The sequence below is a fragment of the Apostichopus japonicus genome, chromosome 19 (genome assembly GCF_037975245.1).
Source record: "Apostichopus japonicus isolate 1M-3 chromosome 19, ASM3797524v1, whole genome shotgun sequence".
Lineage (NCBI taxonomy): Eukaryota > Metazoa > Echinodermata > Holothuroidea > Aspidochirotida > Stichopodidae > Apostichopus > Apostichopus japonicus.
This window is the reverse complement of record NC_092579.1, coordinates 424,869-451,151: the sequence shown is the minus strand read 5'-3', so window position 1 is coordinate 451,151 and position 26,283 is coordinate 424,869. Positions and strand designations below refer to the sequence as shown.

General features: G+C 40.1%; 1 long non-coding RNA gene across 2 annotated transcripts in view; it reads left to right on the top strand.

Moving 5' to 3' along the window:
* The first annotated feature begins 5,209 nt into the window (after nucleotides 1–5,209).
* Nucleotides 5,210–26,283, top strand: part of LOC139959417 (uncharacterized) — a 31,207-nt gene continuing 10,133 nt past the window's right edge. The window contains exons 1-2 of one of the 2 annotated variants that reach the window (XR_011790104.1): nucleotides 5,210–8,192; nucleotides 12,067–12,192. This is a non-coding gene — a long non-coding RNA (uncharacterized lncRNA). The remainder of the gene's footprint in view (nucleotides 8,193–12,066; nucleotides 12,193–26,283) is intronic. The other variant, XR_011790103.1, reaches the window with a different exon arrangement.

Here is a 26,283-nt window from a genome sequence, read left to right as displayed (position 1 = left end):
GTTTTGCTTACTTAATGTTACCTGTGGTAGGTATCGTTTTGCTTTTTTATGTTACCTGTGGTAGGTATCGCTTTGTTTACTACATGTTACCTGTGGTAGGTATCGTTTGTTTACTATATGATTCCTGTGGAATGTCACGTTTTTTCTTACTATGTGTTACCTGTGGTAGGTATCGTTTAGTTTAATATATGTTACCTGTGGTAGGTATCGTTTTTGCTTACTATGTGTTACCTGTGGTAGGTATCGTTTTGTTCACTATATGTTATCTGTGGTAGGTGTCGTCTATTATATGTTACCTGTGTTAGGTATCGCTTTGTTTACTACATGTTACCTGTGGAAGGTATCGTTTTGCTTACTTTATGTTACCTGTGGTAGGTATCGCTTTGTTTACTACATGTTACCTGTGGTAGATATCGTTTGTTTACTATATGTTTCCTGTGGAAGGTCACGTTTTTGCTTACTATGTGTTACCTGTGATAGGTATCGCTTTGTTCACTATGTTACCTGTGGTAGGAATCGTTGTGTTTACAATATGCTACATGTGGTAGGTATCGCTTTGTTTACTACATGTTACCTGTGGTAGGTATTGTTGTGTTAACTATATGTTACCTGTGGTAGGTATCGTTTGTTTACTATATGATTCCTGTGGAATGTCACGTTTTTTCTTACTATGTGTTACCTGTGGTAGGTATCGTTTTGTTTAACATATGTTACATAGTAATCGTTCTTTCTTCTCATTAAATCTTTACAAGCAATTAGTCTAAACATCACATATCCAAATATACCCAAATACGTCCGCTGTTTCTTAATTTCTTATCTTTTCTTGTTTTTAACTGTTGCATTTCTCACTGTCACACGTCAGCATGTTAAATTTACCGGGAAACCGATGGCGGGTTTAGAATTAGCATCAGCATAGGCATATCCATATGCTACCTTGCAGTTGCTTTTTGATTGTTTGTAAACAGGACGATGGGCGCTCTGCCAAGCTTCTTATAGTTCTCTTGCGATGTCCAGAATAATCACTGGTATGTCCACCGATCGATTGGTTCGCTATGGTAATTGTATTCAGGTCACTCTTTAACAATCTTTGATGAGTGTCCATCTATAAACGGACAGTTTGACCTGCTAGGGTACAGATGATAAAAGTGTTGTCCTGGTTACGGTCCCAGTTTAATTGAGAGGTCATTTCCAAGAACTTTGGAAAATTTCCAAGGTGTGGCTCCCTGATGGAAACAACCGTTTTGCTTAGTTGTCAAAATTGATGTATATGTTGTAAATTTTATAATGTTATTTTTTCGTCAGATTATGACATCGTTTTGTTTACTATATGTTACCTGTGGTAGGTATCGTTTTGTTAACTATATGTTACCTGTGGTAGCTATCGTTTTGTTCACTATATGTAACCTGTTGTAGGTATCGCTGTGTTTTTACTATGTGTTACCTGTGGTAAGTATCGTTTTGTTCATTATATATGTTACCTGTGGTAATTATCGTTGTGATTGTAATATGTTACCTGTGGTAGGTATCGTTTTGTTCACTATATGTTACCTGTGGTAGGTATCGCTGTGTTTTTACTATGTGTTACTTGTGGTAAGTATCGTTTTGTTCATTATATATGTTACCTGTGGTAATTATCGTTGTGATATCATATGTTACCTGTGGTAGGTACCGTTTTGTTCACTATATGTTACCTGTGGTAGGTATCGTTTTGTTCACTATATGTTACCTGTGGTAGGTATCGTTGTGTTTACTATATGTTACTTGTGGTAGGTATCGTTTTGTTTACTATATGTTACCTGTGTTAGGTATTTGTGAGCGTCACTCAACCCGTTCGTTTGGATGGATAATTCCTTGAATATATCCAATTGATGACATCGAGGACAACCGGGGCCGAGAGGCAGAAGGGGAAGGTATAGGTGAGCCACATAATGAAATATTGGTATCCACCGGCATCCCGATGCACCGCATCCTCGTGCAACCCTTATATCTAACACGAAAACCTTTCCCTTTGCTTCAGACTTGTAGAAAGTACAACTTGAAAAGCACTCAGCCCTCTGTAAACAGCACCCCCCCCCCCCCATCTGCCGTCTCTCTGCAGTCAGTCCTCTGGATACAGCACCCCCCCCGTCTCCTGTTCTGTCTGTAGTCCTCTACTACTGTCCCACGACGTCTCCACTGATCGGTGGAGCACGGAGCATATACAGAGAGTTGATGTCATCATACAGGCCTACTGATTAAATGTAAGATTTGAGACGATCGATGAGAAGAACAATAGACAGTTAAATATGATTCTAACTCAAATGATTTTTATTTCGTATTGAATGGTTTAATTTAACAATAAATCGATGACTTCAACCTTTCGTTCGAAGATGTCTCTGAGACAAAGATGAAATATACATAATTCAAAGATTATACATACATGTTTATATAAATACACTAAAATTCAAATTTCTGAATATTCCTATGTACAATTAAATGTAATATCAAATGTGTCACGAAGTTTGGCGTTGACGATTTAACTAAACAACATTAATCAAATAAGCAAAATAATAAATCAACTGACGATAGCAAATTTGAATTGTCTCTTCTTAAGCAAGACTAAGAGAGTTTACATCCAGCAAGATCTATGTTAATGGAGTTCACTATTCTTTCCCCTTTGACAATTGTCTGGCTCACAGGAACAACCCAAATATAATCTGTAGATTAGTTAACACAAACAGAAAATTAATTTTAGCATTAGAAGTGAATGTTGTTTTGAAATGATCCATTTACCAGGAAAACCCGACTTCCCCGAAGAGTTAAATATCCATTATGGCTACCACTACTGCATTAACACGTTCTTGGGTCCCCTGGTACCACGTGCTTTTTCTCACCCGCCCCTACCTTATTTTTAGTTGTGGTGCCTTGTCTAGGAGTGTTCACGGAAGCCTTTTGGGGGCTCCTTGGTACGTGCCTCATATCTGCGTACTGGGTAGTCTGATAATTGAGGCAACAACATAAGTTAGCAAACGTTTACAAAGAAGTGACCGTTACATCGAAAGCTTCAGCCTCTTTTGCCGACAGTATACAGTTAGTTTCAGCATTAGTAGTGAATGTTGTTTTGAAATGATCCATTTATCAGGAAAACCCGACTTTTCCGAAGAGTTAAATATCTGTTATGGCTACCAGTACTGCATTAATATACGTTCTTGGGTCTCCTGGTACCCACGGCCAGGCCCACGATCCAGGATCATCCATGCGGATTGAACCACGACCCCCCCCCCCTCTCCAGGCCCACTTATCAGAATCGATGGAAAGCTAGTTCGTAGTATGAACATGATACAAAATAATTTACTTTAATCGATCTCCGTCGGTACGTCCGAAAACTCTAATAGTTCTCCGAAGTATGGAGTAACACCGCGACCCACCGGTAATATTTCCCGACCCACTTTTGGGTCGCGCCATGGTTTGAAAACCATCGCATTAGGACGATCGCGTTAGACGTGTCATATGCGAACGTGATTAATTGGATCTGAATATGTATGGTGACTTTGTCTTTAGCGTCATCTCTATATGGATCGCACATGATATCATTCTTAAAACGAATGTCACTTTCCAAACTAGAGGTTCTACGCCAAGAAATATTGCCAACAAACTTTATATGAACTAGCCTATCTATTAACATTTGTGTTATTTGTTACTCTCTAACAATCAGTTATGTGGCCCTCTTGAAACCTTTCTGCGTACTCGAGCGTTTAGTCCATGGTATAACCATGCTTAAGTGCAATTAATGGTAATGGTTCACCATGGTTGTTTCCGATTAACCATCCCTCCTCACTCAATACCCCCCCCCACCCACGCCCCACCCCCGATCATCCTCACAAGTCGCTTCAAACATCACCCTCCAGCACCTCACCACTACACTTTACGTAGGCTCAACTTTCAATGACAGCCTGCAAAACAGCTGATAGGTTGCGATTGTGGTCTTGTATTTCGTCATCAAAGTCACCGTTCCTTGTAAATTCCCTCATTCCAGTTATATGTACATTCATGTTGTTAGCATACTCGTCAAGGACTAAATCTCAACTCTCTTCACGTTCCGTCTGCATCTTCATGTCACGTGCCCTGACTGGCGCTCTACATCTATAGGTTTAACATCATCTTTGTATACCGCATAATTGAGTTTGGCTATATGAGCCTAGCCGTTAGGCTGAGTTAGGCTATATGAGCCTAGCCGTTAGGCTGAGTTAGGCTATATGAGCCTAGCCATTAGGCTGAGTTAGGCTATATGAGCCTAGCCATTAGGCTAAATTTGCAAACTATACGTCATGTTTCCTTGCTTGTTTTCTTTTTTACTTTCTTTTACCTCGGGCCACGCCACGTCTACACGCGGTCCTCTCTTCTTGTATCATAAGATTATCACAGGACGCAATCTCTACGTAAAGACTCTTCTGGTAATTACAACATTTTGTAAACATTGACCGTGTTTGCTTGCTGGGGTAGCACTTCTCTACACTGTAGAGGAAATTTTTATACTGAAGCCTTCTGGAGACAAAGGAGGATGAAAGTTCATCTTTAATGTTATTCCGATAAGCTGCGTTGTTATCTCGGTTTTCAACGACATCATAATCGATATCACAATCAAGTCCCTTATCGGCTACCTTCATTCCAACTTTGCAGCATTTTCTTGGGGTGTATGTTCTGTGGTTCTGTTGGTTTCTGAGGATTGAATCGAAGGTTTGGTGTTCCACTGAAAGCTGGTCGTCCTCGGGGATATAAACTGAAAGACAAGATGAATATAAATAAATACAATTACATATCAGATAGAAAGAAAGCCAAAAATATTAAATAATGCAAATATCTTCACAAATAGCCACCAAGATGCGATTAGATTTCCGGTAAAAACGTTGACATACAATAAAAAAAAAACGCAGGAAACTTCTGTGACAAGAATATTTTGTGGAAGCCCACAAAGTTTGGCAGTCCACAAGGGTAAACATAGTGTTTTAATCGTCAAATAGATTTGTTAACATTACTTCACAAATGTTACTCTGAATGGCAGAAAACAAACAATAAAAGTTGACTGCTTCATCTAACAAATGAGTTAAGTTATATTCCCATGCCTTTGCGATATCGCACCTTTTTTATCCCTCTACCCCCCCCCCTGACCTCCCACGTCTCCACCCAACACAGACCCCTTGCCCCACCCACCCTACTAAAATGACGACAGTGGGTAAGTTTGCACATTCGCATAATCAGTATTTATTGAACAATATATCAGCTTCAAAACAAATACAACAGTCCTATTTCTCTATAACATCACCTAACACCCTCTCTCACCCCCCTCTCCTCACCCCCCCCCTCTCCCTTCTCCGCAACGTAGGTATTGGAGAGTAAACACAAACATTCCTAGATCTTGTTCTCATGGTGCAGCAATGGTGAGAAAATAGCAATACCTCACACATGACAGACACAATGGCTCACAAAATATGGAAACAAACAACATGAAATCCAGGGCCTATTGCACATGCGCAGGCCATTTGTTTTGACAGAATTGTTAGCAGATCTGAATACCACCGACCTTTTACGTAAACTAACCAGATCGTTCGATTTTTGTGACGTCGATAAATTGCTTTCATTGTTGTTGTGCTCGGTGAAATGACAATCACTTGTCAGCTAGGCAAATCGAATTTTTACAAAGGGATTTTTGCATCAAGGTACTTTGGCACAAATGGGTGAGACTTATTTTAACGGTAGGTAACAACGCCAGATTTTTCCTGGAAAATAGGGAGATTCAACACATGGGATTAGTTAACTTGAAATATATACCACATTTGGTAGGAGCAATAGAAGGCAGATGAGGAAGGAAGAACGACAAGATGACAAGTCGATTATACTATAACACAGAGATCGCAAACTCATATCGTTATAGCGCCCTACATCCGGGCCTTGGATACAGATTCCGCACATTTGCATATCCATCTTTCCTCCCTATACTGGGGAATGGAGAGGGGGTAAATATCCATCTTCCCTCCCTACTTGGGATTGGAGAGGGGTAAATATCCATCTTCCCTCCCTACTGGGGATTGGACAGGGGGTAATATCCATCTTCCCTCCCTACTGGGGATTGGAGAAGAGGTAATATCCATCTTCCCTCCCTACTCATTGGACAGGGGGTAATATCCATCTTCCCTCCCTACTTGGGATTGGAGAGGGGTAAATATCCATCTTCCCTCCCTACTTGGGATTGGACAGGGGTAAATATCCATCTTCCCTCCCTACTGGGGATTGGACAGGGGGTAATATCCATCTTCCCTCCCTACTGGGGATTGGAGAAGAGGTAATATCCATCTTCCCTCCCTACTGGGGATTGGACAGGGGGTAATACCCATCTTCCCTCCCTACTTGGGATTGGAGAGGGGTAAATATCCATCTTCCCTCCCTACTGGGGATTGGACAGGGGGTAATATCCATCTTCCCTCCCTACTGGGGATTGGAGAAGGGGTAATATCCATCTTCCCTCCCTACTGGGGATTGGACAGGGGGTAATATCCATCTTCCCTCCCTACTGGGGATTGGACAGGGGGTAATATCCATCTTCCCTCCCTACTGGGGATTGGAGAGGGGTAAATATCCATCTTCCCTCCCTACTTGGGATTGGAGAGGGGTAAATATCCATTTCCCTCCCTACTGGGGATTGGACAGGGGGTAATATCCATTTTCCTTCCCTACGTTCCTAAGCCGCTACCAGTAATGATAATGACCAACTTCATTTTAGCATAAAGTGTATAACAGATCGGTTTTACGGATTGTGTCATTAATATTTCCGGATAAATAACATTAGGTTAATAACCTCTAAAGAGAGAGAGAGAGATTAAAGCTAGGCTATTGTATCACAACAAATTGATTTACAGCTTCCAGAGAAGTGTTGTGGAGATTTGACCCTTCGATGTCATATAGTAATTATAAAAAGTAAATATATCGAAATCGAACATGAAAGTTATATTACTTACTGTATATTATTTATTACTTGATGTATACACTGTTGGTGCATGCTACCTTCACTTCTTATTTGCCATCTGAGGCGGGGTGAGGGACAGCGGGGGGGGGGGGTGAGTTGATCATCGAGTAGCGATTTTGACGTGCTTGCTTTGTGTCATCCATACTATAGACAAATCGTCAAATTCATTTCTTTGATTTTATCCATAGAATTGCGGATTAGGATAGCACTATAAAAGACAGACTATACCCAAAGGCACACAGTACATACAGTAACGAGCTTTGTTTGGCAAAAGCATTTCATGCGACCGCAAACATTTTCACCCAAGTGGTTTTTCTAGAATTAACACAATTTGAACATTTAGGTATTTTCACAATGAGTCCCATACAAGATCAAACTAAGCGAATGAAATAAATGATCGACGGATAACTAATCTTTCTCGACGTAAACAGAATATTGATCGAAAAACAATACAGTCACTAATAGAGGTGTACTTTCACAAAGACTACCGCAATTTAATTGACGATTGCTATGGAAACCTTCCAAGGAACGCCAGATGTATCACAAATCGACATAGACCTGTTTGTTACGGTACTAATTACAACACTGGGCGAAGCTACTTGTAATTGTAGTGAGTTAAGTTCGCTATTGTGATTAGCTACGTAGCCCTAAAGCATTGTTGATGAACCCTATTGTGTGCTAAACCCAAATGATTCACTCCTGGAATCCTATTTAGGTGTATTGTCCTTTGTCAACATCAATTACAACGTACGGTAAGAGTTGCATTTCTCTGTTTAAATTAGACAACGAATTACAACTAAGGAGAATATTATGAACTTATTCTTTACTTCTGCAAACAATATTCCTATCAATCGCATTATGGGAGTTAGTAATTTCTAAGGTTATTTGTGGGAGCAAAGGACACGAACATAGTGTGAGCTGATGGTTTCTAAGGTAACATCAAACTGTCAATATAACTAAGTATCATATAACTATCATTTTGGGGTTCCAATAGCCTAATCAATCATCGTCTGGATAAACAACAATATGTTAAAATAAAATTATTCAGTCCTTCAATATCTGTTTGAATTTGGCTGGTATCCAATATCAACAAGTACAGGTTTCACAACAAGAAGAAGGAAAGAAATACATGTCAGTTACTACCGTACTTTGACCTGAGGACGATCCACGAAGTCATCAAACTTGTGACAGAGTAAGTAGAACCACATTTTGAAAACAACGCAATATTCACAAGGCCCTGCCTCATTGGTTGCGGACTGAATCATCTTGCTTACCAAAAGTTATTTATTGTAGGCCTAATGTTTATACTAACGCTGTCACTAGTACGTTAAAGCGATGCGCATTTTCTTGCTATAACGTCATAGTTACGTTGCATATGTGATTGAGAGTATGCCGTTAAGCATAGGCGAGGTTATCGGGGGGGGGGAGGCACCTTCCCCCTCTTTTCCCCAGAGCTTGAGTTGGCTATGTTATCCAATTCGGTCGGTAATTTGGTTGGTTATGCTACAGCAATACTGACAACTCTGAGGTATTTTTATACTTATTCATAACGTCATTACACAGGCTGTAAGAAAGATCGACCCATTGTGAGGATTCTTATTTAAATAATTTTATGTGGCAACACGGTTATGCAGATAGCATAAATTACATTTTTCATATACACAACTAGTACTTGGAAATAACCTATCAATATTATTACACCATATTACATCAAGAGGCTTTATAAAATCCCAAAAATTGTCAATGGGGAGGGGGACACCAGACCCACTAAGACACCTTCCCCATGTTTCCCCCTCTTCACACATCAATCCCGCCCCTTGTTGTTGAGTATGACCTTTTCAACTCTGACGTTTTCCCTTAGCAGAGAGTCCTGGCCTATACGTAGCTAAAGATGATTGTCGTACATGGGAACAATACTCGATAGTTGGTTCGATATCATAATTACCTAGTTCCAGCTTGTTCTCTGTCATATACCTGTATTATTTATGGTATAGTTACATCCATATGTGCACATGCATGCGCACCACAGGACGACAAGATCGGGGAGAGGAAAACAAGTTGGGAGGGAGAGGGGGGGGGGGTCGCTTAAAGAAATAACAACAAATGCCTAGGCCCTCTCTCTATTTTTCGAGATCAGGTGTTTAATTTACGGCCGGGAGTACACGTCTGCGTATCGGGTGCCTGTTAAATTCGCCGTGAACAAGTGTCTAGTGTGGTGGTATGCATGGTACATGATCAACGGTCAGCCGTGGAGCTTACTAAAGACACATGTCAGCAATCTAAAGAAGTACCGTGGTTGTAAAGACCCTTGTGGCGCACGCAAAACCCCAGGATTGCACATAATGACACGTACAGGTTTACAAAGAGAAATGTCGTTTACTTATGTCCTTCGATAATCAATTCTAAAGCTTGTTCGTTCAACATTCAACTGAAGCCTAGGCCTTGTATCCAAGGCCGCTGTAATACGTTCACATTAATTAGTTATATTTTTAGCCCTGAAACCTGTAAAGCTTGAACCATTTATTAAGTAAATTTCCATTTTCCCACCAACTCCCCACAGACCTACATACGGGCTTTCCCTGTCTGCGCGCACCACTCATATAAAATAATAACGTAACATATATATAACGAATGCACTTAGAATATCATGTAATACCCTAACAAATCGCGAAAAGATCCATCCGAAGTTTAAACATTTTAATAACCTCCGTTTTTTTTTTAAAGAAAATCAAACATAACTTCATGACTATAAAATAAAATTGGAGGGGTCAAGAACAAGGGGAAGATGTTTTTCTTCATATTTGGAACATTGAAGTAACTTAGTCGCCAAAGCAAAGTTGAAGAGAAAACGAAAAACATCGACCAATAAATTGATGGCATGAAACAATATCCTCTTCTCAATTACGTAGTTAAAATAAAAACTTCCAAACACTTTAAACCTCACAGGAATGGTAATGCAGGTGCAGTGAAATGGTTAAAACGTTGTAATATATATGACATGTGATGAAGGGAAGGATCGGGAAACACACACCAAGTCCTGGCCATGTTCACACACTCTCTGTTTATCACCCTCTTCCACCCCTCTTCCAAAGTTTAAAGTACTTATAAGTAATGACTTAATGACTTACCTGCTGAAACAGAAACCAGTAATGGAATCAATGTTATCAAACTTGTTCCAAATTTCATCTTGAGTCCGTGATCACCTCAAATTCTGCTATAATGTCTTTTTTCCTTCCTGTTTGGAAACTGTTGACAAGCTGTAATGATGGTTACATTTGTCTTGCCCTTGCTTTGGAAATTGACAATGTTTACGACTTGTAGTGTTGTAGTGGTTATATGGTTCTCTTTAAATACCAGGTACCAATCAGCCTTCTCGCTTCGGTAATTCGTAGTAAACAAATACACTTATACAGTTTTCCAGCTGATGAAAGCGACGTAGACACTCAAATGGATCAAGCTATCCCCAGGGGTGTAACTATTGTCCACCAATCAGATCGTCTGATTTCTGCACTTGCGCAGATATTGATTTTAACAGAAAGAGAATACTCTCTTTGAATAGAGACCCTGCAAACAATGCCAGGGGTGGGTTATTCCCGTAGTGTGTTACCAAGGCTTATCGTACGATGATCAGTCTTTCCTTGCCAAACAATTACACAGTCAAGAGCTGTGTCAACACGAAGACTTGCCAAGCCTAAACGGAGTATACTTTCGGTATCAAAGTTTCTTCAAAAGACACGACATCATCTAGATGTTACGTCCCTTGAAATACATGGGCCACAATTATCGCCACCAAAACGTTTTCAAACGAGAGGCGAGGCGATAGGACAATGAAACGGAGCCTACGGAGGGGTGGTGTAGTGGGGGGGGGGGCTTGAACAGAGTAGTCCGAAGCATCTACTTACATAAAAGAAACAAAAAAATAAAAATCAATAATCATTGTAGTAACTCAGAAGTTTAAATTAAACACCTTAACCGTCTTTCCTTATTCCTTGACTGTGTACAACGATAAGAATGTTTGTATCACACCACTGTAACACCACTGGTATACCAAGTCGGTGTTGTTGTATATGATAGAGCATGGCGAATACATTACAATACATACATCAAACAGCTTTAGAAGACAATACCTGAGGAAGTATAAGTCACACTTTCGGATGGATAAGTTGATAATCCTATCCCCACTCTACCCGGTTATATCCCCACCCTGGCTGTATCCCGGGGGTTCAACACAAGTCGTCGATTAGTCGTAAATGAACTTAACCGTAACAAGAAGTTAGTGGGCTGGGAGGCGGTTTGTTCCTTCCAGTATGTTTAGAGCGATGCTCGCCTATCATATCCTGCATGGTTAGTTACCAAACTTCAATTTATTCTACCAGTGGAATGAGTCATTAGAATAGGAAAAAGGAGTGTTGCTAGGAGAAATTTTCAAATCTTCAAGCATTGCATAATTACATCAAGCTCTCTCCAGTCTCACTATTATTGGTCGTCCATTCGGTGATCCACGCCAGACCGACTCCCTGTACTCATTAGATAGCTACATTAATACATGGGACAATAACAAACTCCCCCCCCCCCCGCCAGGCCTACCCCCTGTACTCATCAGATAGCACCATTAATACATGGGACAATAACAACCTTGCTCCCCACCCCCACCCCTGGAGTGATTTGATATTTCTCTTTTCCTTTATGTGATTAATGTTCGTATTGTAACCTACGTCACGGTCATCATAACTATAGCTACCGACCCAATTTCTTTGGCATTTTACACTCTCCATGACAGATGTACTGAGACGAGTTTAATATTCGATACGCCAACAGTGTTTTTTCACACAATGCCATATCTTTCACCTTTGGTATTTTTCTATCAATTTGATCATCTGTTTATAATATTCATGAACGGAAATCACGAGTAATATATCAATAAAAACATACGATACTCATTTCTGTGAACTAAGTTTGACACCATTCAGTAACCCATGCAATGTGAATGATTTTGTTCATGAATGTAATCATTTTAGTTTTACAAATTTTCATTTTGTACTTGTCCTTCTTGGCAATCATTTCAGTCAATGCCCATGGCAACAACGTTCGGGTTCGACACCTATTACCCAAGCAAAGGTGCATGCACTTTACCGTTTGTATAATTTCTGGAAAGCAACCTATGGGTTTGACCTTCCATGTTTTGAATTAAGGTATGACGCATATCCAGGTAACGATAACATTATCAAACATGAACATGGTTTGTAGTTCAATGACATATATTTCCAAACAGGTAAAGATAAAAAGTGTGGTTGAATCTCTTGCAGTATATTTGACTAAAGTAGACTATTCATTTTGTTGCGCAACATCAGGAAGTCGAACGTGGGATTTTATGTAACATGTTTTCTCATACCAAAGATTTCTGAAGTAACATAAAACGTACTAACTTATTACATTAGTTCAGATTCACGTTTTACCTTAATTTTAAATTAATACAAACACCTTCCATTCTATTAAAAGTTGATAATAGCCCTTATTCTTCCTTCGTATAAGCTGATAAAATAAACTTAATTGAATTCACAGATCCTCTCAGGTATCTGAAAAAGTGGTCCGTTTGAGCGCTGAAACATACAACTAATGGTGTATTTACAGCTGTATACTTGTTCAATGAGAATAATAACTTCCGCCCCAATGTGTGTATGTTAAGTATGCTATAGGAGGCTAAGGATGCATCTGTTTCATTATATTCAGATATTAGACCCGTAGGCTAAATGTTTAAAAGCTAGCGGGGTATTAAGCATAGTCCTATGAATAGTTCTCACAGTTATGAAACAAATTATGAGATATCTGTTTGGCGTTAAACGGTACATGCCATACATTGATTCAGATAATGTCAAAGTATTTAACACGGAGTTTGTTTCGTATTAATATTCTGTCATTGAACAAAGCGTGGCGCGTTTGGTCATATTGTGTTTAATGCGTATGCAGGTCATAACGATCCACTGCCCATTTATATTATCAAATGTCTTCAGTTGTAGTTAGCAGCAGTTTGGGTGACGACTTTAACTTTGTCATTGTCTAGCTTTACATCAAATATGATGTAGGTTTTAGCAATATAGGCTATAGTGTTGCTTATCGAAATATATAGGCCTATGTCGAGCTTGGTCACGAATATTGACCTTCGCTGCTGTCCAGATGCTATGATACAACCCAATTACATCAGCAAATCTAATAAGGATAATTATCTTATTGGATGATGGTTAAAGTTTCTACAAGTTTCAAAAATATTATTTAGACTGTAGCCTTTTTTAGCCTTACACCATTTAAGAGGAGTCTTAACGAACATAGTGGCAATGTTACGACTTTAAGTGTGTTCAGAGTTTACCTCTATCATTAGTACTCTATCATGGTACTCTATCATGGTACTCTATCATTAGTACTCTATCATTAGTACTCTATCATTAGTACACTACCATTAGTACACTACCATTAGTACTCTATCATTAGTACTCTATCATTAGTACTCTATCATTAGTACTCTATCATTATTACTCTATCAATAGTATACTACCATTAGTACTTTATCATTAGTACTCTATCATTAGTACACTATCATTAGTACTATACCATTAGTACTCTATCATTATTACTATATCATCAGTGCTGTATCATTAGTACTCGTTCATTATTACTCGTTCATTAGTACTCTACCATTAGTACTCTATCATTAGTACTCTATCATTAGTACTCTATCATTAGTACTCTATCATTATAACTCGTTCATTAGTACTCGTTCATTATTACTCTACCATTAACATTGTATCATTAGTACTCGTTCATTATTACTCGTTCATTAGTACTCTATCATTAAAACTCGTTCATTCGTACTCGTTCATTAGTACTCTATCATTAGTACTCTATCATTAGTACTCTATCATTAGTACTCTATCATTAGTACACTACCATTAGTAATTTATCATTAGTACTCTATCATTAGTACACTATCATTAGTACTCTATCATTGTTACTCTATCATTAGTACTCTATCATTAATACTCTATCATTATTACCATATCATCAATACTGTATCATTAGTACTCGTTCATTATTACTCGTTCATTAGTACTCTATAATTAGTACTCTATCATTAGTACTGTATCATTAGAACTCGTTCATTATTACTCGTTCATCAGTACTCGTTCATTTGTACTCGTTCATTATTACTCGTTCATTAGTACTCGTTCATTAGTACTCTATAATTAGTACTCTATCATTAGTACACTATCATTAGTACTCTATCATTGTTACTCTATCATTAGTACTCTATCATTAATACTCTATCATTATTACCATATCATCAATACTGTATCATTAGTACTCGTTCATTATTACTCGTTCATTAGTACTCTATAATTAGTACTCTATCATTAGTACTGTATCATTAGAACTCGTTCATTATTACTCGTTCATCAGTACTCGTTCATTTGTACTCGTTCATTATTACTCGTTCATTAGTACTCGTTCATTAGTACTCTATAATTAGTACTCTATAATTAGTTCTCTATGATTAGTACTCTATAATTAGTACTCTATAATTAGTACTGTATCATCAGTACTCGTTCATTGTTACTCGTTCATTAGTACTCGTTCATTAGTACTCGTTCATTAGTACTCGTTCATTAGTACTCGTTCATTATTACTCTAGCATTAACATTGTATCATTAGTACTCGTTCATTAGTACTCTATCATTAAAACTCGTTCATTAGTACTCGTTCATTAGTACTCGTTCATTTGTACTCGTTCATTGTTACTCGTTCATTAGTACTCGTTCATTAGTACTCGTTCATTAGTACTCGTATTCGGTGCATCTAGTGCCGCATGAAGTAATGGTACTCATCATTAGAGGCCTATTATCAGGCTCCCACTCATACCGCGTGTAATCATGCTACAACTTTTGTACATTTTGTATGGCTTAAAAATGTCCAACATATTATGGGTAAGAATGTTTAACATGCAACTGCTATAAGTTTGCTAGTTGGCATATTTTTCTTCTTTCTTCTGGTATGGCAGACCATACGATGTGTGGCGTATGTAAGCGATCACAGAAGGGTCACTCAATAATACGACTAATCGTATGGCGGATATCATTGTTTGCTCCAACGTTCAAACATTTTGAACTTGCTCTAAACGACTGGCTACTACTTGAAATGTACACTGAGAAGCGACTTAGGAACATGCATATGGTGTTATATCAGTGAAAAATACACTCACTATGTATATATGTTTCCGAACAATGTTAATCTAGCGTACTGAGTGAAATCTACGACTCAGAAGTAAGGTGCTATCTTCAATTTGGTAAATTAAGCAGTCGGTCATCACTCATGCATGGTAATTAAGCTGCTTATTAAATAACATATTTGTTCATAATTGGTTTCATTGTTTACACTACAAAATAAGGGAAAGGGTAGTAACCACAGAACTTGCCACCACTTACTTGGTCGGAGGCTATAGTCAATGTTTACCTAGAAGGATGCGTTACAAACCGATAGTATACATTAAACACACTTATCATAAATCCACTGTTTGCAAGTTGAACTACAACCCTCAGCATGGGAATGAAATGCGAGACAGTTACATTTGTGTGCACCCTCCCCCCCCCACCTACCCCTCCCTCGTGATATGCAAGATGAAGAGGATGCAGAAGTATTTTTACCCCTGTCAACGAGTTTGTTTGATTTGTAGATCACAAGTTTCAATATTTCAATTTCTTCCGAAAAACATTGCTAGGAGTCGAAATTTGTGCAATTAAAGTCACGTGATTTACAGATACGCAATTTAATATCCACTCGAGAAATCAAATCTGAATCCAATGTTCTCATTGATTCATTATTTCCCTTAAATTCGTACGGAACGGAACAACAGGGAAAGAATTGATTGCAGCTAAACGATATACCGAAACTTGCAAAATGTATTAAGGTTCTCCTTTAAACTTCTGGCATAGGCCTACATGCTAACCACCTGAAGGAGTGTGGGTCGGTGCTTTGGGAAAAGGATCACACTTACTCCTGAGACTAGATTGGAAGGTCTCCTCATATTCCCCGTGGCTATTTCAATGTCAATGCCTCACGTGCGTTCGGAGGAAAAGAGGTTGTGGCTAATCGCACATAAGTGACGATTACATCTGCATAGTTGTGATAGCCTGCTGATCTGCTATTATAGACATAAATAATACAGGTACTAATCACACTAATTGGTCACTTAATTTTAACCCGACTGGCCATGCCCATCTTTTGTATTTTAATTTCCTTAATTCGTTATAAGTAATATTGATTCCTCCTGCACAAGACACGTCTACACCCCATTGTACTACTCCGCTAATACGACTGTACGGTGGCCGCATTGTGTGGTAACCATTAGTAGACGCAAATGCATCAAGCAACTTTACAAATGAAATTAGGGATTTAAAGACTGGAAGATTGGAACACAGCAAGACGTCTATATTAGACGGCTAGACTACAAAACCTTTCGACCAGGTGTCCGGCTTGACCCTCCTTGCAGATAATAGTTTGCAGTCAGCGAAAGACAGTAAATGGAGTCTGGCCTCGCCAAAATGGTACCAACCGGAAGAAATTACTTCTTGTACCCATAGGCGTAGGAGCCTAATTTGATTTGGGTGGGGGGGGGCTGTAACGACTTGCCCGAAAAATATAACCAAATTTTTCGCGCGCTCCGCGCGCGTTCAACATGTTAATATGCATATTATACAGGCATTCATCGGTGATTACATCACATGCCACTAACCGATGAATACTATATGATATGCACATCAAGATGTTGAACGCGCGCGGAGCGCGCGAAAAATTTTTGTCAAAAATTTTGAAAAATTCTCAGCATATTGCCCGAATTTTCACACAAAAAATTGAAAAACACAACTGCAAATTTTTCTTCTTTCAGTAGGTGCCCGAAAAATTCTCAGCATATTGCCTGAATTTTCACACAAAAAAATGAAAAACACAACTGCAAATTTTTCTTCTTTCAGTAGGTGCCCGAAAAATTCTCAGCATATTGCCCAAATTTTCACCAAAAATTTTGGTTGGGGGGCTGCAGCCCCCCAGCCCCCCGCCTCCTACGCCTATGTTTGTACCGAATGAGAAGTGGGATATACAAGCTCAAATTCATAAAACTGTTCCCATTTTACCAAATCCCCAAGGAAAGTACCTACATTGATCTCTCCGCCCAGCTTTAGTTTCGTTAGTCGGAGAATCCCGGATATTAATTTATTCGGGACATCTAACATCACATTTCGACTTTCCTTAACATGAAACCTTTGTCAGGGTTCCTGTATGCTACTCAGTCCAGGCAAAACTGGTAATGTTAGTCAATTTACCCATTAACTGCAATACCCCCACCCCAAAAGAAAAAATAAATCAAATAAAATAGCCCCCCAAAAAATCATAGAACAATAACGTAACATCCTTGGATAACATCCAATAGCATTTGATCTAATATAGTCATTTACATGCTACCGTTGGTTTCCAATGCGATCTATCCACCCCCACCACCCCCCACCCCACCCCTACATATTTCTGATTTAGGACACGAAGTTTCAAATAGCTCTGACTGATGCCTTGGATTGCTTCAGATTGCGGGCACAGACGCCTTGAGGCGTACTTTTCCGTCGATACACCCTTCCGACAAGTGATGACGTCACGGTAAAAAACCTACGCTAGGATCAGCAGTTGGTACTCCAAGTGCAAGTAATTGAGCATTGAACTAGTAAAAATCGTAGCATCTCGCAAACCAACCCTTTCCTATGATGTCAACGGGTGAATCATTCAGGGAATCCGGGGTTTTTGACCTTTGACCCTTCCATTTGCGAGAGAACAACAATAGGTTCGTACACGGTTGGTCACACATCACTGGGTAATTGTGGCTGTTGCTATGTGCGTATCATATTTGGAAGAACCAGGGTTATAAAAATTGGCTCAAAACCAAGATAAAAATAGAACACCTATCCGATATATCCCTATATATACTTGTATATGTTTATATTACTTTGAACTGGAGCTTACCTGGGTCTTCAAAAGGAAGCTGAGCTGAGGAAGTGTGGCAGTTCTTGAGATTTCAAGAAAGTCAAATTTTCTACATTAACTCACAGCTAGTGTCCAAATACTAGAATCATGAAATGTTTACTTCCATATTAGTAAAACATCAGCAGTAGAGAACTCACAGGATTCTCTGAAGAAATTTTGTGATGATATTATGTGCAGTGTCGGGAGCATTCTTTGAAATTGGTAGAGGGAAGGGGGAGGAAGGTGAGGGGACAGAAGGGGAGGGGATGGGAGGGGAAATTCAGGTTGATTTGCATGAACTTGTGTTGGTATTTTTTGAAAACTAAATTTGATGCCTTGTATACTCCGGACAATGGGTAAATGGAGTGGGAGGGAATGGCCTTGGGAGTAAGAGGCATGTTGAGGGGATACCGCACCCTACATATCATCGCCAGCTACTGAAAGTAAGAAATTTAGTTTGACCATTATTTTCTGGCCTTTTTTTGTGCCTTGAATAACTTAGAGAGCAAACTAAATGCAGCCCTATAGCAAAAGTGATCTGTAGTAAGCTTGAATGAATATCGTTGCTTTAGTGTAGATGTACTAGTACGTACCTGGCCGCGTCTTATGGCCGTGATAGCCGCGGCAGTATAGGGGTTAAATGTAACACAGTACAGGAAGTACTTGAATTCCTAGCTGGGTATTAGTACCTGTACCGCGTCTTATGGCCGTGATAGCCACGGCAGTTGAGGTATAAGGTAACACAGTACAGGAAGTACTTGAATTCCTAGCGGGGTAATAGTACCGGTATCGAGTCTTATGGCCGAGATGGGGCCGAGATAGCCGCGGCAGTTGAGGAATAAGGTAACACAGTACAGGTAGTACTTGAATTCCTAGCTGGGTATTAGTACCTGTACCGCGTCTTATGGCCGTGATAGCCACGGCAGTTGAGGTATAAGGTAACACAGTACAGGAAGTATACTTGAATTCCTAGCTGGGTATTAGTACCTGTACCGCGTCTTATGGCCGTGATAGCCACGGCAGTTGAGGTATAAGGTAACACAGTACAGGAAGTACTTGAATTCCTAGCTGGGTAATAGTACCTGTACCGCGTCTTATGGCCGAGATAGCCGCGGCAGTTGAGGTATAAGGTAACACAGTACAGGAAGTACTTGAATTCCTAGCTGGGTAATAGTACCTGTACGGCGTCTTATGGCCGAGATAGCAGCGGCAGTTGAGGTATAAGGTAACACAGTACAGGAAGTATACTTGAATTCCTAGCTGGGTAATAGTACCGGTACGGCGTCTTATGGCCGAGATGGGGCCGAGATAGCCGCGGCAGTTGAGGAATAAGGTAACACAGTACAGGTAGTACTTGAATTCCTAGCTGGGTAATAGTACCTGTACGGCGTCTTATGGCCGTGATAGCCGCGGCAGTTGAGGAATAAGGTAACACAGTACAGGGAGTATACTTGAATTCCTAGCTGGGTAATAGTACCTGTACGGCGTCTTATGGCTGTGATAGCCGCGGCAGTTGAGGAATAAGGTAACACAGTACAGGTAGTACTTGAATTCCTAGCTGGGTAATAGTACCTGTACGGCGTCTTATGGCCGTGATAGCCGCGGCAGTTGAGGAATAAGGTAACACAGTACAGGAAGTATACTTGAATTCCTAGCTGGGTAATAGTACCTGTACGGCGTCTTATGGCTGTGATAGCCGCGGCAGTTGAGGAATAAGGTAACACAGTACAGGTAGTACTTGAATTCCTAGCTGGGTAATAGTACCTGCACGGCGTCTTATGGCCGAGATAGCAGCGGCAGTTGAGGTATAAGGTAACACAGTACAGGAAGTATACTTGAATTCCTAGCTGGGTAATAGTACCTGCACGGCGTCTTATGGCCGTGATAGCCGCGGCAGTTGAGGTATAGGGTAACACAGTACAGGAAGTATACTTGAATTCCTAGCTGGGTAATAGTACCTGTACGCACTGGCGGATCCAAGGGGGGGGCCAAGGGGGGCCATGGCCCCCCCAAAGGTGAGCCAAAAAATGTTTCCGAACATCCGCTAAATCATATGATTGGAAATTTAAAAAATCGAGAGGAATAGCAGTGGTAGACTAGTCTAAACCTTTTCGTTTTCTGGTTTAAAATTAAATGCAGAGCTCCCAACTGACCCGCAATTCGCGGGAATTAGACCCGCATTCTAACACCCAAACCCGCTGACCCGCATAAGCGTCCGAAAAAACCGCATTGTAATTGTTAAGTATACATAAAAACAATTTGCATCAATTTTTGACTTAGCAACCATCATTACTTTAGCATTTAGCATAATAGAGTATAAAACCCCCTTTACAGCATCATTTGAACCTCAAATTAGCCTATATTTCTTTTCATTGGGGCGAGCAGCGAACATTTTCATGCCACGGGAAAGAATGAATTATCACCTTCTATTCAATTTATTGATGTTACACACAAAAAAATGCATATCTCTCAGAAAATTTTGGGTGACAAAAGCTTTTCTAAGTGCCACCATTTTACATGTAGGCATCACCAGGATTCCAAAAAAAATCAAAAGGGGAGGGGGACACCCCCTTCCCTTATACCCTTCCCCCAGGACGGCGATTCGTGGAATGGACCAGCATTTGCCCTCTCAAGAGTTGGGAGCTATGTAAATGTATGAATGGGCGGCGATCCTGAGGGGAGGGGGGGAGGGGGGATATATCCCCCATCAAAATGGGTGGAGGGGGTGTAATACACCATATCCCCCCAGCAAATGCCAGGGATAAGAATATTTTCATGCCTACATTTATGTATCATCGTGAATGTACGGCTCTTTTTTAGCTTCATTTCTCGCCTACCATAAACGCAGTGCGATCTTTTCAAATAAACCGTCTTTATCTTTATCACGGTATTGATATAGTACATATATGCACCCTCATAGTATTCATATAGGCCCTATAGTAGGCCTACACACGTACATGTTCCCTCGAACAGCTGAGAATCTCATGTTACCAGGGTAATGCTTAATACACGTTTCACCTGGATGCCCTAGCAATCGGTACCTAGGAATGTAACTATGTGTAATTGTGTATTGCATGTGTATAGGCCTATAATAGCCTGCATGAGGCCATTTTCTTCATCGAATAATATAAAAGAGCTCTCGAACATTCTAACGTAGCGCCTGAAACAAGATTGACAGGGGCAATTTTCCCAAAATAACACCCGAAATTAAAAAAAAAGTATTTTGGATCCTGATTATGAGATATTTCGGACATGATATCCCTATTTTAAAGTTGGGTATATGCCGCTTGGAAACCTTGGGAAGTGCCGTTTCAGGCCATCTAGAGGGTTTGTAAATTCCCAAATTTTCTTGTACGCTTCGCGCCAACACATGGTGGCGCTACGCTTAGATAGTCAACAAGGTCATATCCCCCCCCCCCCCCCCCACACTCGAAAGTACGGATCGCCGCCCATGAATGTATGAGCATGAGGATTTATAGTTTAACACAATTTTGCAGTTACAGGCTGGTTGTAAGAAATAAAATTTCTTGAGAAAGATGATCCCAACTTTGTTTTATAAATATTTTAGAAAATTACACCTGGGAAACATTTTTTTTAGAAGTAAATTAACATCACCATTGTACACTTTTGTCGCACCAAATTGCATCTGAGGGCATTCAGCAATAGAAAATTTTCCAAAGGGGAGGGGGCACCCCTCCCCTTAGACCCCTCCCCCATATCACTCTAATGCCACTTTGGCCCCTCCCAAACAAAGGCCCTGGATCCGCCAGTGCCTGTACGGCGTCTTATGGCCGAGATAGCCGCGGCAGTTGAGGTATAAGGTAACACAGTACAGGTAGTACTTGAATTCCTAGCTGGAGTTTAAACAGGCTGATTCTCTTCCAAACTTACGATGCACACTTATCATTTTTCAGAGGACAGAAATTATTTCGGCAGAGGGGACAATGGGGGAGGGATTGGAGGGGGTAGGGGAATGTAGGGAATGGGGTAGGTAAATGAGTAGATTTTCGACTTGCTAAAGCCCAGCTTAGGCAAGAGATACAAGAATTACAAGGGTTCTATAGTTATTATGCTACGTCACCTAATCATACTTTTAACCATATCATTGACAAACAAACATACGCGGTCATCTCACATTACTCTGTCACCAGTTACGTATATGAACTAAAGGAATCATGTAAATACTCTCGTAGGCGAGTGTTACCTGAAAGTGAAGAACATTTTGGAATGTGTTATTCGACGAAATGAATGACTCACTTCTCTTTCAATGATAAACACACGTAGGCCAAGCATAACACCGCGCAAAACCGCACACAATTACTGTAAGGGCAAACCGAAAGTAAACAGATGTGACGTCAAATATTTCTGTTTTGAAAACAGTTATATGTCATTAAAGGTTCACGTGTCATCACAATGAATATTTTCAACTTTTTTCACATCTATTCAATGTCCTACGTGAGGTGGATCTCTTGTTCGAACTAACGTGTTTTTACGTGTTTGTACCAATTGTAATGAATGACTCGAAATAAAATTAGACACCCTCCTTAATTTTATTGTTTTTCAAATGGATTTTTGAAGGGGAAAATATTACCTTTAAAATTTCGTCGCCCATAAATTTTATGATAATGGTATAACATAACGCGGGAAAGCTTCAAAAAATCTACTTTAGTACTTGATAATGTTAAATGCAAGTTAAATAGTCAAGCCGAGGTGATGGGATTTCAGCATCATGTTTTGTTTCGGACAGAATAACGATGTATGCAAGGACGTTGATACATGAACTTATATTCATAAGAAAGTCTAAACAGCTTTTCGAAAGGTTAGTTTAAAATCTTTAGGAGATATTTACAGTTGGTTCATTCAACTTAGATGTTCCGAGACTTGTAAGGCTGGTTATGTCCAAGCAGGAATTACAACGTACTTCATAAAGTGTGACCAGTTCAGGTTTCAAGTTAACAGAATAGTATGTAGATGAGTACATTATATACTACTATTCAACAGACATAACCGGGTATTGATATAGGTATACGTCAGGACGATAATGGTCTTTCCCTGATATTGGCAAAGATTCTCTCTTCAACCACTGAGTTATGTAAAAACCACATCATAACTCGGATGAGAAATTATGACGGTGGGATGGATTGGCAAAGACTGAGCGCTTGTGAACTATTCTAAAATGCTAAACAAGCGGTTCTGAAAACTGATGTGATTTTACTCCTATGTAAACCAAAGTACAAAACTGATAGGGTTATTCTTGGACATGCGCACATGTGCAATATGTATGTATGTGTTTGTACTTGCAGATATCAACCACCCATATGTACGGGTATGGATCAAACCCCAGTGAATATTGTGTCGCCATGGTAACGCATAATGTCCTGTTTGGGGTCACGATTCGCTATAAACAACCTGTGAGAGCAAGAAATACTTTATATTCATGTGAATCTTCCAGCGTATTTGTTTGGTTAGTGTCATGTATTGATATTTCCTTATCGTTACTAAGCAAAGGAAATCCTTGTTTCTGTATTCTTGAACTATATTTATCAGGCGGAAAAACCTGCACATGTCCCCACAGGCTGCATGGATGACAAACTACAAAAACACCAACAGACTACAAACATTTTACTGATTTTGTAACATTTCCCATGCAGCTCATTTTAGATCACATTTCTCCGAATTCCATATCACTATAGAGGATGACTTCTATGTAGGCTACTTGTAAGTACAGATAGATGCAAGTATGCATCCAAGTTAATGAAATTGTTTAGTAATCGGTGGCGTGACGTAAATACGGAGAGTGTGTGTGGGGGGAGGGGAGGGGGGTATTATGAAACGCATCCCTACAATATACTCCTGGGTGCCAACACATCTCCATCTGAGCAAGGGCGGCGGAACCGGGGGGGCACAGGGGGCACGTGCCCCCCCACTTTTCCTCGGGTTAAAAATGTGCCCTTTTTCTACATAAAATTTCTAAATAAAAAAAGAGTTTACAAAGCGAAACCCACGTTGAATGAAATATTTCGGGAAGTTTTAAATGTTTACTACCATAGGCATAGGAGCGCAATTTGATTTGGGGGGCTGTAACGACTTGCCCGAAAAATATTACCCAAATTTTTGGCGCGCTCCGCGCGCGTTTAACATGTTAATGCGCATATCATATAGGCATGCAAAGGTTATTACATCGCATGCCAATAACATACAAGCATGTGCCGTGTTATTACCCTTCCATATTGGTTATAATTATTGGGAAAGTCAGTACAATAATAATGATCATAATAATATCAGTTTAACCATTCAAAAACACATAACCCTACCCCATCCTTTCGTATTTTGACAAATTTCATTTGCTTTCATGCATGTATCGATCGCGTACGTATGCAGGGACTTGGGACTTTATAATGATTTCACCTCATTTTGTCTCGAAAGAAAACTTGCTCCTTGTTTCCCAATTTGCACATTAGATATATTGCAGTGCTAGTATGCATTGTTTCCTTGAGGGGGGGGGGGGGGGCGTTGCTGGAGTGATGTGTATACGCAAATAAGATAATTCAATAAGAGTTATGAAGGGTGCTAAATATCAGGCTGCATCAGTCCAATCGAATTTCTGCAAAGTGCCCTTCGACGTTGGTGCCCCCCCAGATTAAAAGTGCTTCCGCCGCCCTTGCATCTGAGTCAATAAGAACGGATTGTTCTTTCGTGTTCATTCTATTCGAAACGAGGTGATGAAGTTTATTCGTTTAGTCCTATCCGCATGTAGATGATTCATATGTCTCTTCCGTACACCAGGAATTACAACTGAACGCCTGAAGATCACTCATATATGATTAAACATGCAAACAGGGGGCGGGATTTGAGTTGTGAAAGTGGGGGGGGGGGCAAACCTGCCAGCAAGACTATCTATGCGGAGCGCCACCATCAGTTGGCGCGGAGCGTACAAGAAATTTTTTGGCTTTACAAACCCTCCAGATGGCCTGAAACGGCACTTCCCGAGTGCTCTAAGCTGAATGTATCCATCCTTGAAATATGGATCTCATGTCTGCAAATTGTATCTAGATAGTTAATTATCGTTTAAAAATTTGAAGAGGATTGATAGTAGAACAAATGGTCAGATGGTGATATACAACTTTTGTTATACGTCACTATCTAAGCGGAGCGCCATCATCGGTTGGCAAGGAGCGTCGAAATTTTCGATGAAAAGTAACCCTTAGATCGGTAAAATTAACACCCATATAGGCTTTAAATTGCATCTAAACAATTAATGAATGTGTGTAAATTTAGGGAGGACGGATAGAAAACTTATGTGGTGATGTACAACTGAAGCTTATACGTCACTACTTAGGCGGTGCACTACCATCAGTTGGCGCGGCGCGTCGAATTTTAAGCAAAAAGGAAATCCTAGATCAGCAAAAATGACACCTCTGGTAACAATAAATCGCATCTAGACAGTTCTTTGCCCCTAAAATGATTAGTATATTGTGCATTGGACCGATCAAGAATATGTTCAGCACCCACTTCGAAATTCTCCCCGCAGTCCCCACTTCTTGGAGCACTCGGCAAATATTCGGGGCTGAACATACCTTTACCCCCCCCCCCACTTTTTTCATGGGGGATAAGCCCCTCAAGTCCACCGGTTCCGTCGCCACTGAAGTCGAGGCGGGTGACTTTTTGGATTTTACAATGCGACTAGGTGCAACATGGAGCAATATTTACGGGTCATTTCATAGTACTGGCTGAGATTTTGAAATGAAATTATTACTTGGCAGTACCAGCATTATGTTTGTACTAATGCCAGATTATCAGGGGGGGGGGGTGTCATGTGTCAGTGTATTGAATTTAATTATTGATATACCCAATATGCAAATCTGGCTTTCGTAAATCGTTTCTCTGGATTTAGTTATTCAACGCATTCAGTAGAGCAGCAACGTTGACAATCAATTCATGAAGCTAGCACTGTAGCACATGCCGCGGATTCATCACATGCAGAATTGAATCGCTAGTGTGTTAGCTCCAGAATTCGTAACCTGTGCTGCGAACCTTGTGCTAGTTCCAGCTCCAGTAATTCTGCATGCTACATGTTACGATGTTAAACACAATTCGACTTAGATTCGAATCAAATAGGCCTATTTGATAGAGCTGTTGTGGGGGAATAATTTCGATTGGAGTTGTGCACATTTGTCTGCAAAAACGACAAAAAAGTGAACTAAGGTCTGGGAACAAGTAAGGGGGCGAAT